A 16,672-nucleotide genomic window follows, 5' to 3' on the forward strand; every position below is an offset into this window, starting at 1 on the left:
CATAATCATTTTAACTAATGAACGTTGAATACAAACAACAAACTACGCCGTTCATTGAACTAAAATTATCCAGACTATTCGCAAATGTGGACCATCTGCTGCGAAAGATCACACGCTGACAACAGGCAAACAATCTAAAAACTCGATATGATTCATTGAATAAATAACATTAACGGAAATATAGGCGACTGCTAATTAGGGTACGGGACTTTTTAGCTTTGTCATTAGGTAACTGTGTCATTCGTTGGTACACATCTACAAGTTGTATTTGAAGCACGAGGTTCCATATTTGAACTCTTCAATCAGGCCACATGTTCAGTTTTTTTTTTCTATTTCGAACACAAAAAGCATGTGGCCGGTATTTTTGTGGACAGTCTTGCCTACCATGAATAGTTCATCATAGTTTCACTACAAAGTATAAAACAAAGTCTTTCTCTGTCCCTATGTCCCTTTGTATGCTTAAATCTTTAAAACTACGCAACGGATTTTGTTGCGTTATTTTTTAATAGATAGAGTGATTTAAGAGGAATGTTTACATGTATAATACATGCATAATATATCATCATTGCACCCATGCGAAGCTGGGGCGGGTTAAGTAATAAAGGTATCTATCTATCTACACATTTGTCTTCCACTGCTTGTTACAAAGACAAATAGCTGCAAATTAGGCTACTAGAGTTTTTTATCTTCGGCAGTAGGCCAAACGTGCATTATCTTCCTCTGAAGCACATTACGGCACACTTACACGTTGATAAGCAGAAGTGATATAAGTTTTGAAGTGTGATTATCGTTTGAAGACACTATCGTACCTTTAAGTGAGGCTTACGATCAAGTGAGGTAGGTACATACTTATTACTTTTTACTTATCCTTGGTAAAAAAATTGTTTATAGGAAAGTGATATTGAAGGAAAATTGGAATGCGTGATATTCAGTGAAAGAGCAAACTAACTTAAAGTAGACAACATTTTGCCGGCCCTAAAGAAGTTTGATCATATAGATACTTTTTGGTTAGGATATAGGGATCCAACAGGATATTTTAAAGATAGAAATAAAAGAAGATCACGATGCATGTTTTTTGTAATAAATAAATGATAAGTTTCCACACTTATGCCCGGTTTACATTATTCCAGTCCAGCGATCCAGTCCAGTACTGGATTGCTTACTGCAAAATGTAAACCGGCACTGGAATGAACTGAATCCAGTAGGCATTCCAGTCCAGTAACTGGATTCGCGGTCTACTTTTCGGTCCAGTGCGATCAATCCAGTGCAACTGGAATAATGTAGACGGCCAATCCAGTGCCATTCCAGTGCTGACGAAGTACACACGTGTTGGTTGTTTTTGCGGACTTTTTTTGCGAAGAAAAAGGATTTAACAATGGTGAAGAAGTTATCTGAAGACGAAACTATAAAATTTGTCTCTATATACAGAGATAATCCGTGTTTATGGGACATAACATCAGAAAATTATAAAAACAAAGCTATGCGCCAAACTGCTTTGCAAAATCTGTGCTTTGGTATGGAAATTGAAGGATTCACAGTGGAAGATGTGAAAAACAAAATAAAAAGTATACGTTCGACATACTACCTAAAGAAGTAGTAGTAGGTATCCAAAAGAAGAATTTCAAGATAAAAATAAACGAAGATCATGATAAGTTTCCACTCTCATAAGTGGCCAACTTGCCACAGATAACATAAAATACCTATATAACATTAATCTTTTTAAAAGAGAATTCTTGTTAATCTTTAGTGCGACGGAGACGTCACGTTCCTGAGACGTCAGGACTTAAGTTGCACTTAATGGAACAACATGGAACAACTAGGGCATTTACCGAGAACTTGTAGTATAAATGGAAAAGAACATAATAAATATCACGTCTGTTTTTCTCTTCTGAGCTTGTAGCCAATCGCATTTAGCGCTTATCTACAAAGAGAGTAAATAACTAAATTATATGGGATTGATGTAGATTTTGACACACATGTCAGTGTCATCCCTATCCATTGATTTTTCTATTCCCTCGGTGGACAAGCACTAAATTGGCATTTGGCTAGAGATTCTGGTGTATTTCAAACGCAAGATGATAAATATCAAGCAGTTTCCTTTCTAAACGTATCCTGTATTTGAACCCGAGGTATCGAGGTCGGTATTCAGACAGTTACGCTGGTAGCACATTCTGAAGAATATAACATACATTGCAAACACTACAATATTGAAGAAATAACTGAAGCGTTTTTGTCAAACTCAGGTCAAAGAACCACATTAACATTCAAAACGAAGCTAGAAGACAGACTATCTTATAAGACAAACAATAATATCAGAGACATATTGTACCCACTCATATTACGAAACGGAATGCCTTCACGAGACAGAATTTTCCAGGCAAACTTTTGATATGTGCACAAACTTTTCTGACACGAACTGTACGAGCGACATTACAAAGGATTATAATCTCTTTTGTTTTACGTTACGAGTTATTTTCGCTTGGACGGGCGGTAGACTGAAATTGATGTCGTCTTGTCTTCCCTACGTCTCCCGCGTAGGACGGATATAAGTGTACATACTATACATAGATAGGTACGTAGGTGCTGGTACTTACCGCAGCTATCTATCAGGATCTTTGTCTACGACGCCATGGTGGCTCCGACCGATGGTACTTCACTTTCACCGCAAGGACATCTGCAACAAACGATGGGACAGAATTAATTTATGGGATACTGCGGAATACAGTAGAGAAAGACTTTATTTCTAGAGATAGAAACGAGAATAAGGAAAATGTATACAAATGGTTCATCGCGTTATAAGATCGTGTGATAATACTGGACGTCCATAAACATAAAACAGTGCAAAGACACAGCTTGCTGTAGACGTAGACAAAACATTACACTTTGTGCTATCAATCAGTTCAGACACTGTTTACCAAAGAAAACGAACCGACGCCATTAATTTCCTGAACGTAGATGGTAACAAGAAGCTTGTAGATAACCTCAAAGCTTCACCGTGACATTGGAAAACAATCAGAATGAAATACGTAACAGGCGTATGCACGGTACATCACAACATATTGGTGTGCGCGGTCCAAACAGTCCGACCACACGCAGTGTGTGGCCGCTGGTTCCCATTAAATGCGCCAACTACGGCCCGTTGTTCCTACAATGTGGTGTTATCGCTACCATTAAAATTATCTCGCAATGCATTCGCTCACATTTCTCAGATAACTAGACACTGTATAAACTAGGAATAAACGAGTGATCTAGGATAGTGTTGCGGTACCAGACAGGATTTTGTGTTGGAGATAAATCAGTACGTTGTTGTTAGACACAAACAATTTTGTGGTCACGAATATCTCGATTTTTATAGTAGATGGCAAAGTCGTAAAATACGGTATCCTACAGGCTCACAAAAGCGCAAATCTCGTATTTGTTTCACAAAATATAAAACAAACTGCAAATTATTACACAGACATAGACGATCCCCAATCTCGGAATACACAAAAACTTTTTACTATCCCCGTCAATGAAACAGACGAGACGTCAGTGGTAGCATTAAAATCATAATAAAGGGGACATTACGAGCCACGCTGAGCGGTGTCACGCAACGAATTACAGACAATTGAGAGAAGTGCGCGGTACCATTGAACTGTTTGCTCAAGCCGCTTTTAATTATAATCTAATGTGCTATGGGAAGATTGGAGACTGTTGTAGAAAGCTTTCTTTACTTAACTTTCTAGAATAAAAAGCCTTGCATGAAATGAAGTAAGGACATGATGATAAACATTAAGCGAATCTTTTTATTATTCTCTTAAGATCTGTGTGTGATTTTAGTATGAATCAACAAATTCGTGCTTATACCGCGCCCAGCATTATTTCGTATTTTACATTCCAATTCAGTGACGGCCAGTGTGCAACTATGCACCATAGTATAAAGGATCGGCCATTCCATATATGGCTGATTTCTCACTCACTACTGGGTAACGAAATCGACTTCAGAATACAATTTATTTTCCAGAATAATTGAATTTCTTAAGATTCTAACCATTAATTACAGCTAGACAATGCCATTAATACCCAGATTAAGTGGAACCGTTCTCGAAACATATACGGAAACCCCCCAATTTTTATTGAACATTTTACTAACTATAGAGTCATAACATGGGCCATTGGCCATGCTAATAGTTTCTAGGTACTGCCAATCGCTTAATAACGTGACCTAGACCGTATCGAAAGCTGATCCTGTGACTCATACAAGTTTCTCGACTTCTTGACTTGAAGAGCTTCTTTTTTTCCAACTTGTTCCACATTCCCATGTAGGACCGGTGCAATCTCAACGACAACATGGTTGACATACCTCATCTGTCCATTTGCACCGTGTGAGAACTTCTGGACCATTATCCAATTAACGATAGTCTTATACAACGGAACTGGTTTGTTTTTTGTGGCTTGGTGATACTAATTATGTTGTGTCAATGTGATATCCTTGTTATTACATCTTTAAAATCCGGTTGCTTGACGGTTAATCCATTTTTAAATCTACATGGGTCAAATCTCTAGAAGATCTTTTCGTCTCGCAAAATAGCAGTATATTTAGGAAAGTCTTTACCGTCTCCGCAAGAACCGTGTGGGCGTAATCTCGTGCCAAATCCACTACAACGTTGTTTCCTACTTGATTTGCTATTCATTGCTTTGAAGAACGTATTCTAAGGGAGACACTTAAGTTTTATCTGTTTCTAAATATAACTAACGCAGTGCTATGCGAAAAGTTAGGAGCACTTAAACTAGATCGATAGAAAGCGCTAGTCGCGTGTAAGGCCTCGTAAAGTTTTATTGCAAACATAAGGACGAGTGCTCACGCCGACACATTGTTACAAAAGTTCATAAAACTCATTTATTCATTCATATATGCACTAGTTTCCTATTCTGCTAGTCCCAGGGTAAATTGAAGTTATTCCTGTTTTTGTTCTATTTATTCTCCATTATAAATTGCATGGTGTTAGGTAACTAAACCAATAGGTGAATAACCTGATAAGTCACGGCTATCAGCACTTCCAGGGGCTTTACGATTGCCCACAGATATAAAAATATATCAGTAACTTTACCGCGAAGTTCGTCAAACTGAAACATGATAAAAATTACGAAGAAATAACACATTTTTGCTTTGTATCACTTTGTTTAGAGTTTGATAAAGAAACATTACGAGATATGAATGGCATTTATCTTGATGATCCTATACGACCTATACCAACAAAACACAAATGAAGGATTTAAGTTACAGATATATTAACATCGGACTCCCTAAAAGTAAATAGATATTAAAAAGGACACGAATTACGGTAAAAACAGCAAAAAAATCGTGGAAGTTCAAGTCCACGTCAGCCTGCGCCTCTAGAAAAATGAAAGCGTAGTTAATATAACTATGGGAATTATTGCATTCCAGTAAAGAAGTACTAAGGCAGGGCTTGAAGCGAATGAAACAATAACTGTGCATTATTATCCAATCGATATTGACCTATTATACAGACTCACGAAGTCACGACGACGCAGTAATAATGTTATCAACATCAAACGATGTTGCCAAGCCAATGCAATAAATCGAAGCGAAGAGATTTTATTTAAGAGAAACATATTTTTAATTTAACGCGCTTGTCACTAATAGTATGTTTCGTTCTGGAATATGTTTTTAAATTAGATCCGTGAAGTTCTATTAAGATAGTTGATGACCATCAGCAAACACATCCAAATTTTGATTCACGCAATAAACATCAACATCAACAACAATCAAACAGATAACCTTGAGTTTGGGACATAAGTGCAGTTAGTACAACGTGTTACATTAATGTGAATCTCGGAACTAATCAATGTCCCGTTCCAAAACGCGTAACTAATGGCGAATATCCGCGCATTGTTCCCAGAAAACGAACTGTAAAAATTGGAACATCTGGTGTTTGGTGTCAATTGAATAGACATCCATATTGTGTGCTCCATAGATATATTCGACGAAATTAGTCGAGATCGACAGCTTAATGCATGCTTTGAACGAGAAAAGAGGTCGTGCATTGTACAAGAACGATGACTCACTAAAGCTTCGAAAGTCGCTTAGATAACACGAAAACAAGATGACATGGCTCTTATTAGAATCGGAATAGAGTTTACAATTTGAATACAACTTTTTTCTAAGATCACGATAATCTGGCTGGCCAAAATTAGCCATAGTAAACGAGTGCAAGTGGTATAAGCATACCAAATATAGAATGGGATATTGCACCATGCGTACCGTTACTTGATCTCGAATGCTCGGTTTTGTGGGTACTAAGGTAAGGCAACTTGATTCAAAGTTGTTCGAGTTTAGTGTACACGAGTCGACAGCGTGTCATCACCAGATGCAACACTAAAGTGGGCAAATCGATATGTTCTGGCCTATTAGATCACACAATCTCAGGTTTCCACATGTGCAATGTGGTGTATTAAACTACACGCTACACTGGGTAAAATGAGACATTAAAGACTGTAGTTGTTCTAAAAATCTGTAACTAAAAGGAATAACTAATAATTAAAAGGGAATAGTAACTTCAGCAAGTATCAGAAAGAAAACTTGCCAAAGTAAAATACGCAATATCACCTTATTTACATTCCATTTCATTCAAAAGTACGAACCGTGTGAAATGATCTGAATCGCAAATAAATATTAAATATGAAAAGTGAAATAACTTTGATATCGAAGCATAAAAAACCTGTATTAACGCTCGACACCGGAAAAGTGCTCGATAACGAGGAACGGGAGGGAACGAAAGAAAAGTCTTTAGCATTGACAAATTGGCAATTTCCACAGTGTAAAAATAGAAATGAACTTCGTTAAACCTTGTGTATGATTCTGTTATCTTTTAAGATCTTGGAGTTCAATATTTCAAAGCATTGTTACCTTTTCCTGTGGACCGAGATTTATGTTAAGGAAAGAATGTAATCTTTAGACTTGGGATGAGCAAGAAGAATGAACATTTTTGGAGGGGTGTTGATACTTTCGAACAATGTCTAGGTTAAAGGTTACTGAGAAGTAGGCGTATTCTGACGTCAACACTAAATTATGCATTACAAAAGGTTGGAAACATTAATAAAATCATGTAAAATTCGACTAGCTATTATTAGCTCTCTTTTGAAACACTAAACATATTTTAGGTATCCAGAAAAGAAACATGGGACTCGTGGGTTGTCACCGCACATTATTACCAAACAATGCTTACATTAACCTTTTGTATAGCAGGCGCACGCAATCAATCAGTGCCGGCTATTGCGAGAGATAATTATCACTTTTACAAGCTATTGTCTCCAGAACTTTCTACCGGACAATGATACAGTGTGACTGATCGCTCACTGTTACGTGAACTTTGTTCTTCAAACTTCTTTACAACTTTAGCCTCTTCGTGGTTGAAGTTCATTCTGCAAGCCTTTGAAGCTTGTTTTTACAGACGAATAATTTCGTCAACTATTTTGCCATCCAAAGAACGCTCTAAAACATGAAGTCCCGCTGTTACTTTAAATGCTTCTTCATTATTCAGCCTTATCTAAACAACGCATCACAGTTGGAGCAAGACAATCATTTCAAAAGTCACAATTTCCACCGTATCTGCTGTCTGAATCTCGTCATGTTCCATTGCTGGGATCGTTACATTGCGATAGCATTCATCGGTGACGTTGAAAATTTTAAGGAAACACAAAGCAAAGTAATTTCAATATACCGACGTTCGATAAATTACCACTTGAGTTGATTGTGGTCACTTGATTGCTGTCATAAACTCGACCATTACTCGGAGTATCGTAAACTCACAGGCGGACTCCACTGGCCAAGTACACAAATTGCGAACAACGTAAAACTTGACTAGGAAACGGGCGCAAAGTTGTAAACTGACATACTGCATGAGCTGTCTTATAAAGTGTGAAAATTTACTCCCAGACACATTTGGCAACGTGACCCTAGAGTTGGTACGGAGCCAACTCTGCCAAATGAAATGCTATCAAAACAGCCGCCGTGAAGCGCCTCTATGACGTATCTCAGGAGAGGGACTCACGATGTTGAAGTGCACTTGGCACGACCCGAGTATTAAAAGGTAATAGCAATATAAATTGCCAGCTTTACTTCGTTACGTTTTCTGTAAATATATGTAACTTTAAATCACAACACAAATTAGCATAATACGTTTAATCAAAGTTTCCAAGCACCTGACGGCAAACTGAAACTTTTTACCACGAAAGCCAGCATGAAAATGTGGAATTCATTTCGCAATTTGCTGACCAAATATCACTGAAAAGTTCAAGTGGAAAACAAGCACTCGAGTCACTTTATGGTTGTGTAGTTGTTGGCTGGCCATTTGTCATTGCTCTGGAATGATATCTTGTCATAGTGAAACAAGTTGTCCACTCGAAGTGGTCGTATGTCAGTTTTATGCATCACAAATGGTTTGGCGACATCAATACACGGACGGCCACATACAAAGCTATCAGGAACACGACAGACCACGGGACGCCTATTGTGAGACCATTGTAGCTATTTGGCTATTGTGATTCTGCACACGTGTCTTTAATAGCAATGCGTACGTGTTGTGGCTCGTGAAACATGATTATTAGATTGATTCAAGTATACGGCCAATTGTGGTGGTCTCATGATCATAAATCTTTCCGAATTAACATAGGTTACTGTCTGGCTACCTACTTAAAAGGACTGTGCCTTTATTGCAAACGAACATTGTACAGACATTAAACATTTAGATTTGTTAAAAGCGAAGTTTTAGGATAGAGACGACGTTAATTTCGATTTAAAAAATACACTAAATTTTCACCATCACTTAATTCCTTACCTTAACAAAAAATATCAGCACTACACCTTATTTAACCACAGCGGATCACTATCAAGTTAGTCACTTCAGGCAGACAGAGATATTACCGCACTCATCACTCGAACACCTCTAACGAGCACTGCATTCCTGTATTCACTGAGCTGTGTAACACGGGGCACAAATACGTCCTCTCCGACTTGGAATAGGAACCAGCGTATCTTGTAAACAATTTCATACATCACCACCTCAACTGCATAACTCGCGCACCTACTGCAAACGCCTTACACTGATCTATAGAAAGCTAGACACAGAACTTCGTTAGCAAGTTGCTCAATTCAAAACGGTAAGGAATATATTGTACACAATTGAATTATGTATAATGTAACTACACTTTCAAAGTCCAAGATGAAACTAACGTCGATCAAACGTAGGAAGCAGGAGAGATGATTCATTACAGGATTTCCCAGTGCGGTGGGTGGCTTTGTAGCGGTCGATAATGCGTGACGCAAAACACCAACATAAATAGAACAGCAAAACAAAACATTTAGCATGCCTACTTTTTGTTCAGTTCTATTTTAATGTAGCATGTTGTAGATAAAGGCAAAAATGCACTTAGCCGGAATGCTTAATGTAATGGACTGAAATGTTTAGGGTTTAATTGAATAAAACGAAACAGTTCATCACGTGACTTGGGTAAAGTAATTAATGCAACCAGGACACACACGAGTGAAAATTAAAAGCTAAAACACAATAGATCCCACATGACTCACTGCAATACCACTAGCACGGGAGGTAGACTAAGAGCAATTGAAAAACGTACAAACTCATCAGTGTACAAGCTCATCGCACTAATGTACTCAGTTAATGGATTAACAGAATCGTTGTAGTGGACAGATGACGGACACTCGCTAGATAACGTCCATCCGATATCCGGACGCCAGCCGGCGAATATCCGGGCACCGGCCACCGGACGCCTGTGGAACTTTGTACGATGCCAAGTTTCGGTTACCTCATTCTCTGTACATTGCGAAGTATTAATTCGACATGTAAACGGTGTTCTACTTAATTCCAGATGATTCTAGCCAAATAATGTCAAAGAAAGAGCAATAGCTAAAATAATGTTGTTATCCTTAAACTAAAATATAATCAGTATTCAAGTTTCTTCCAAAAAAATAACCACGTAGATAGAGTTCCTTTACTTGAACAAGGTAACAGTAACTGTAGAAACATGTAAGGAGAAAATGTCTAACAATACCTCGAGTACCAAAAACTGTGGGTTGGAGAGCGTGCAAAATTAAACGGACAGCGAATATTCATAGGAACAAACCGACGGGACCCGCGTAAAAATTCAAAGTCATTTTACATCTCGATTCGTTCGTACAACAGTCATTTATTATACGTACCAAGTGCGATGAATAATATAATACGTACCGTTTTAAGAATAAGAGTAAAAGCATCTTTACATTATGAGTCTTCTATAGGCCTGCCCTCGCTTGCCGCTGTAAAGGAGTTTGTTTTTTATGTCTCGCAACCATCCGCTGCGGCGACGTAACAAATTGATTTTATTTCCACGTCTTACTTTCATCCTATAGACATCCCTGACTGCATTGCAGGTTCAATTTAATTTAACCGAAACCAAATCAATACGCCGCTTCTGATCCGTAATAGAGTAAATAGGTTAGAGGATTACATTTCGGTAATGCTTTAAGTTAAAAGCCATAGCCGACTAAAGTGAACTGTTTAAAACGTCAGACAACTCATGACCTCTACAAGGTCAATACCATAAAATTATCTATCGAAGAGTCATATTCAATACAGTGTACAATACTTCAAAGTTCACTTAAAATGAATAAAATCTCACCCTCTGTTAAAAAGCCGTCCAAGAGGACTCCCGAAGGAAATCACAACGCACTGCCAATAATCTAATTATAAATCAATTGTCTTGTTAGCCGTCGCCAATCCGGTCGGCCTAAGAGCTCAATTTATACGCCCAGCAACGGACTGTTCTAACCCAGTTCTGCCCGCGAGGAAGTTCCCAATCAAATTTTAATGCGTATTCAAGGCTCGAGGCGGTATCTAATTGAATTACCTGACCAGATTCTGTGTCGCGTCTAGAAAACAAACTGTCTAATGAAACCATTAAGGTGTTAAGATCCTGAGAAACCGCCCTCATAAACCTAGTTCTCTAGAAGATTTGAATGACATCATTCGTAAACTAGTAGATGGATAATAAACAGCCAGGTGAATAAACTCTTGTATTGTGTTACGTTTTTATGGATTCGTATGATTCTGACTGACTGAAAAATGAAAATTATTACAAAAATCACAGCACCAAAAACATGATGCTTAATGAAACGAAATAAAGTCGAAAGTCAACGATAAAAATGTAATAGTTTTAATATTAAATGAAAAACTATATCAGTCCACTTTAATACAATGCAAAAACGGAGACATTTTTAAACACTCAACTCTCAAACAGATTCTATATTAAAAACTAAATTTAGACCAGAGATCAAAGGCAGAATAATTTTCGGACGTAAAAAGTCTTCATTTATAAAAAGGGCAGACACAATATTGGGAGAAGGTCGCTTAACATTGACACCATAAACTTTTGACGTAACCTGGAGAGCACGTGTGTGACCGTATGTTTGCTTGGGATCATTCGGGATGTGTTCACGAAGCCGCTCCATCATTGTATGTGGTGCTTACATATTTATACCTTAATTTCGTTACATCTCTCGAGGAATTATCTAAAATATTCCATGAATACTCCATCCAGTTATTTTTTGCAGTGTAACGACCCGCTAATAATACCGTGAAAAGAAAGACCGAGGGTCTAATTAAGAAATGCCGCTAATATTTTATCAAGAGCCGCGAAAATTAATATCCGTCCGCCTTTTTAATGGTTAGGCGCATGCGTATTACTATAATAGGATTTACGTTGTAAGTAAAGAATTAGCACTTAACTTTTTGTTAATGCGTTATAATCCCCAGATTTATTTTGCTTAAAGCGGTGCGCTGTACAAATAATAATTTATAATTTAATAAAGATTTTAATACACGCATCAATTATGTACAATAACCCATCCTTTCAGTTTCAATTAAGACCCATGTTTGGGCGCCATTAATACGTAATACGAGTTGGCGCCCAACGTGGGACTGAATGCGCAATTTTATAAACCGCAATACAGTTACCTTCGTTCAGTAAAGCTCCGAATTTAGATTGAAAACTGAATTAAACTTTATGATTTAAATGTTACGATGCATATTCATTTATCCAACCGTATGTTTTGCTGAGTAAAGAGTACGCTACACATTGTTTGCATCGTGTGGTAAAGTGCACAAAAAGGCGAAACTATTTTTATTTGTAGTACGGCCTATTTTGCCGATAGTATGGTGGATCACACGTGGTGGTGTTGGAGTGCCGGTGAATGGAGCACGTGGGGTAGGCGCGGCCGCTCGATACAGCGGAGGCTGCGCGCTGAGCCCCGGCCCGGCATTACCTCTCCGGCGACCACCGTAACTTGACCCGCCCCGACTAGCGTACACATAAGACAATTAACATTTGCTAGAAATGTCTCTATTTCTTTATAGTTTGTGTATATTAGAGATCTTTTATTTGTTTCTTCATAAGGGATAGGTAACTAACCTACTTATTTAATACTAAAAATAACGTTAATTTATTTTAATTACATCAGTAAAAAAAAATATTCTCGAAATGACAATAACTTATTTAGAAATAATACATCAGTCTAGCAACACGACATCTAGATTATAAGTAACACGTACAAAACCAACCATAAATCCAAAACAAGATTCCCGAACACCACAGTTCAACGTAAATCGGATACAAATTAACAACGCCACTATAACAAGACCTGTGAAACCGTTTCAATAGCATAATGAATGTTTAAAGCACGGGGTCTTATTGGCTGGTTGAGTCATTAGATATGAATGTGTACACACTGCTACACATCGACCAGTTTATCATGGTCTCGTTTTGTACGATTTTAGCGTACAATGGCCGGTCAGTTTATACTGGTTTTGTGTAGCTTAATGTGTGTACGAGAGCGTTTAATTGACGTGCCCTTATTAGAGAGCGGATAGAAATGGGACCATTGTGGAGGTATCTTGTAGAAGAGAAAGTGCTGATAGTTAGTGCTATTGTTCATTCATTCGTAATTATAACGTTTTGGATTGTCGCAACTGTATTTGCTCAGCTTTACTGACTACAATGTTGTTGTGAAAAGTATTTTTTAAAACCTTTATCTTCATTTTACCGTCTATTAACTGGTGTCCTACAAAAAACTATATCCAATCATCTCTTTAAGCCACTATCAAACCTAACTCCACTCATTCTTCAATCAATAAAAATCAATACATAGCATAAAAGTGTCAAAATTGGCACCTACCCAACACCGAACACATAAATCGTATGGGACTGTCAAGCCTATTTAATCCCTAGTGATTGAATAATCCTGACGTTTTTATACCTAACAAAAAATAAAAAATGGTAAACCCATAGGACCATCGATTGATTTGAATTGGTCCTTTTATACAAGCAGATCAACCGGTACCAATCGATCAACATATTTCATTGGATATTCAACTTTGAATCAAAACAATAAATCTGAAAATCGAATAACTGCATAAAGGATAGGTTGACTTGCTGTAGGACCAGTCACAACTTCACAAGTAACATCTGTTTATCCTTAGCTCTTACATCTGGCAGACTCAAGACTCAAGGACCAAGAGAAGCATTCTCCACACGACATGTTGGAGATCTGAAGCGTCCAATAAACCAACTTGTTTATTGGCTAGCCCTACATACAGCAGATAAGGACCGCCCTGACGATAGGACTAAAACGGGATGTGAGAAAGGACCAAATAAAGCAATTTCGACCTTGTGTTTGTAGAAATGTTTGTGATTATCATTTTTATTTGCATGCATCACGTGAGTGTTGATTTGTTAGAAACGGATAAGAAAAAGACTTTAATCTTCTCTCTTTATCTAGCTATATTCCTTTCTTTTTCTATTGGATGCAACGTTAACACATCTCCTAACAGTTTTTTTGCTTTATGGAATAGTTGGTAAACAAGCAGACGGGTCAAATGGTAAACGATCAACGCTCATTTAAAAATACAGTTCCTATTCGCACTCTAAGACAGTTTAGAAACAAATCAGTAAGACACAATAGAAAATATCTACAGCAGCACCATGGATAAAAGAAAGAGACTGGATTGGCCTTGTGGGCGGGCCACGCGCGCCGAGGGTGCGAACGAACGTGCATACCGCTGTCGTAACGCTCAAATGTTCATACTTACCGGCTAGCAATCGCTGTCATGTTTTGACAGCGTACGTATCTCCGCAAAAAATATTATATTATGCCGTCTTGCGCTATTATAACGTGTCGGAAAAGAAGCCAGGTGTGTAGCATAGCACGAGAAGGAATTTCTTTTCACCGGTAAGTCCAAAAACATAAAAATTATTGTGATATTTGTAATTATAACATTAGCATTATGAAATTTATAGACAAAAACGATATAATCGCAAGCAGACTAATAGTAATACATTGCTTGCGATAGATGAGTACAATCTTGCACTACGTGAAAAATCGCGCAATGTATTACGTCCATCGCGAGAGTCCCGAGTACCGAAACAAAAGTTCATTTCCTTCAAAATCTATGACATCGATAGTGTTGGGCAAATTTGTAATCAATGTCGATTGTTACTATGATACAGTCTATTATAATCAATAGCACACTTTATAATTAAAATAATAAGTATTATTTATTACGACTAATTAGTAATATAGATTTTGAGTGAGTTTTATGTTTTTTTTTTTTTTATATAGAATGTGACATATGATTTATTTTAATATTATGTTTTAGGTTTCCAACAGATCCAGGTGTAAGAAAATTGTGGATTGACACAACTGGTAGAATTAATTGGATTCCTACTAAATGTAGCATATTTCGTTATAAATATAACTATAACCATGTTATTTCAATGTGTTCTGTACTTTATTCAAATTTATTGTAAATGTGAGAGCCCTGTAATTAGCTAAAATGACAATGCCAGAATCTCTATAGAGCTTTGCCCCACCAAAAAATATATTGTACAGGCATGCCAAATGTAGCATTCAATTGCTGCTCTATTAGTGATAACTAAAAACATGATTAAAAGCCTTTAGAGCTTGCGGTTTCTATATAAATCTAAGAACAAAATATTACATTTAGGTTAAGTACCAGTTTAGATTAATTGCAGTTATAATGGTAGAAATAATTAAATTAAGTGCTTTATATTATTACAATGCTATCATAGGGGGTTTAGCTATGGAAGGAAGGAATTTCATCACCAATATCACCTTTAGTAATCCTACTTTTAATTCATAGTCATAACGAAACAACAATGTAAACAGAACAGACAGAGCGAATGTCAAATAATGACTTTTTGGACGTAACTGACACACGCACGCCAATGACGTTTCGTTACATCTAATCACTAACGTTCAAACACGAAATAATAATTAGAATATGCATTCATTATAATATATATTATAAAAAAATAAATTAACTAACAGTATGTATTTATACCAAATTCATATTAAAATCCGTACACATGACATTAATAAATCCTTTTTTTATTGAATGACTCTTTGTGTTCCTTTTGCAAGCGTACTAAGAAACGCAGATGGTCGCGATATATATATATATAATACAGGAAGCAGGCCTTGGGTTTTAAATTCTTTTTATTTCCAATTTTTATCCGCAACTTTATCAGGATAATAATTAAGTAACCAAACGTCTTATTTTCATTGCATAATATTGATTAATTTTACATTTCTTGTACATTGATGAAATTAAGTGGGGCAGGATCTGGCATTGTCATTAAATTAGACTAGTAGAATGCATTTGTGTCAGCTTAGAGTTGTCATGCTCACTCAAAGGTCTCATTGGCGGTGGCACGGGCATTGGATCGTTCGATTCCCTGCAACATGGTTGAGTTGGACGGTGCTGGTGTACGTGCCATGTTGGTGAACGAGCGCTGTCAACTGGGACTGGTCAGCTCCAGACTGTATTAATTTTGTTGTTCTTAAGGTTTTTTTCTCTCGCTTTGACTGAATATTAGTTTTACATTGTTCTCAGATAGTTGAAGCAATCGATGCAAAGAAAAGCAATGTAATCAAGAATTGTATTGTGAATCTGATTGAAAAAGATCGAATGAACAGATCTTCGTTCTTCTCCATAGGAATCTACACTTTGGAACGAGCAAATAACTTCACTAGAGGGCTGACCGACAGACAGACGTTATTAATATTATTATATTTGCTTTGACGTTCAAAAGTGCCTATGATTTAATTTTTTTACTGATTTAAGAGTAATAAAAGTGGTTTTAAAATTCAGTTATGTATTTTTTTTTATTTTACTTTTATTACTTGGTTTCTATTTCGCATGAATACAATTTCACAATATTCAACAATACTTGTAAAACAAAAACAAGATTACTTAAATTTTATCGATATCAACAATCGACCTTTCTCTCGCCCTAGCATACATGAGTTTTTATGCGTGTTAGAGTGTACGTCAAATGCAGTCATTGCGTTTGTGTGACAACCAATAGCAAATTCGAGATTTAAATGTGTGTTATTTATTTGTGGGGGTAATCCGCTCAGACATTGGTCTCTTGCTTGTAGTGAAATTAAAGGGTGGGAGAAACGGCGACACGCGTTCTGATACAAATCAGGAACTATTTCATTTCTACTCTCTTTATATGTTCTGTGAGCAGCACCCACCTACAAGTATGAAGAGAAGATACAAAATCAATAAGAATCCTACGCTTCGCTTGCATT

The 16,672-nt window shown here is 37.0% G+C and overlaps 1 protein-coding gene and 1 long non-coding RNA gene across 6 annotated transcripts in view; one reads left to right on the forward strand and one right to left on the reverse strand.

Annotated features, from left to right (window-relative positions):
• Window positions 1-16,672, reverse strand: part of LOC118264131 (protein tweety-like) — a 76,267-nt gene that overhangs the window by 14,263 nt on the left and 45,332 nt on the right. For 4 of the 5 annotated variants that reach the window (XM_050704707.1, XM_050704706.1, XM_050704703.1 and 1 more), the window contains one exon: window positions 2,595-2,674. The gene's annotated coding sequence lies outside the window, so the exon portion shown is untranslated. Of the gene's footprint in view, window positions 1-2,594; window positions 2,675-8,840; window positions 9,212-16,672 lie in introns of those variants that run through there. The other variant, XM_050704705.1, reaches the window with a different exon arrangement.
• Window positions 14,038-15,156, forward strand: LOC126912473 (uncharacterized). The gene is made up of 2 exons (XR_007707174.1): window positions 14,038-14,284; window positions 14,712-15,156. It is a non-coding gene; the product is annotated as an uncharacterized LOC126912473 (long non-coding RNA).

Source organism: Spodoptera frugiperda, chromosome 26 (genome assembly GCF_023101765.2).
Source record: "Spodoptera frugiperda isolate SF20-4 chromosome 26, AGI-APGP_CSIRO_Sfru_2.0, whole genome shotgun sequence".
Taxonomy (NCBI): Eukaryota; Metazoa; Arthropoda; class Insecta; order Lepidoptera; family Noctuidae; genus Spodoptera; species Spodoptera frugiperda.